Here is a 346-nt window from a genome sequence, read left to right on the forward strand (position 1 = left end):
CATCCTCACTGCGATCCATTAAGACTTCTCCCTACCAGGCCGGAGGTTTCGTCACGCCCCCGATGGCGAAATCCTCCATTACAGCAGCGGCAGCAGTGTCTAGGCCTGCTCCATTTGCAAGTGTCTGTTTAACCTAACCTGGGTTAAAGTGTATTGGTGTCCTGAAGTTTTATAGAGGCTTGCCAGCCTAAGTAAGAGACAAACAAATAATCCAACAACCTCTCCTTGGTGGTAGTAGAGAGTTGTGTTGGTGTCCTGAAGTTTTATAGACAAACAAATAATCCAACAACCTCTCCTTGGTAGTAGAAGAGTGTATTGGTGTCCTAAAGTTTTAGCGAGGCTTGCC

At 46.5% G+C, this 346-nt stretch overlaps 1 non-coding gene across 1 annotated transcript in view; it reads left to right on the top strand.

Moving 5' to 3' along the window:
- The window catches only part of LOC121854028, a 4,246-nt gene extending 4,194 nt beyond the window's left edge, over positions 1–52 (top strand). The window contains exon 1 of the ribosomal RNA XR_006086457.1: positions 1–52. This exon is cut by the window's left edge and continues 4,194 nt beyond it. This is a non-coding gene — a ribosomal RNA (large subunit ribosomal RNA).
- The last annotated feature ends 294 nt before the right edge of the window (positions 53–346 follow it).

This window comes from Homarus americanus, unplaced genomic scaffold (genome assembly GCF_018991925.1).
Source record: "Homarus americanus isolate GMGI-L3 unplaced genomic scaffold, GMGI_Hamer_2.0 scaffold47966, whole genome shotgun sequence".
NCBI lineage: Eukaryota > Metazoa > Arthropoda > Malacostraca > Decapoda > Nephropidae > Homarus > Homarus americanus.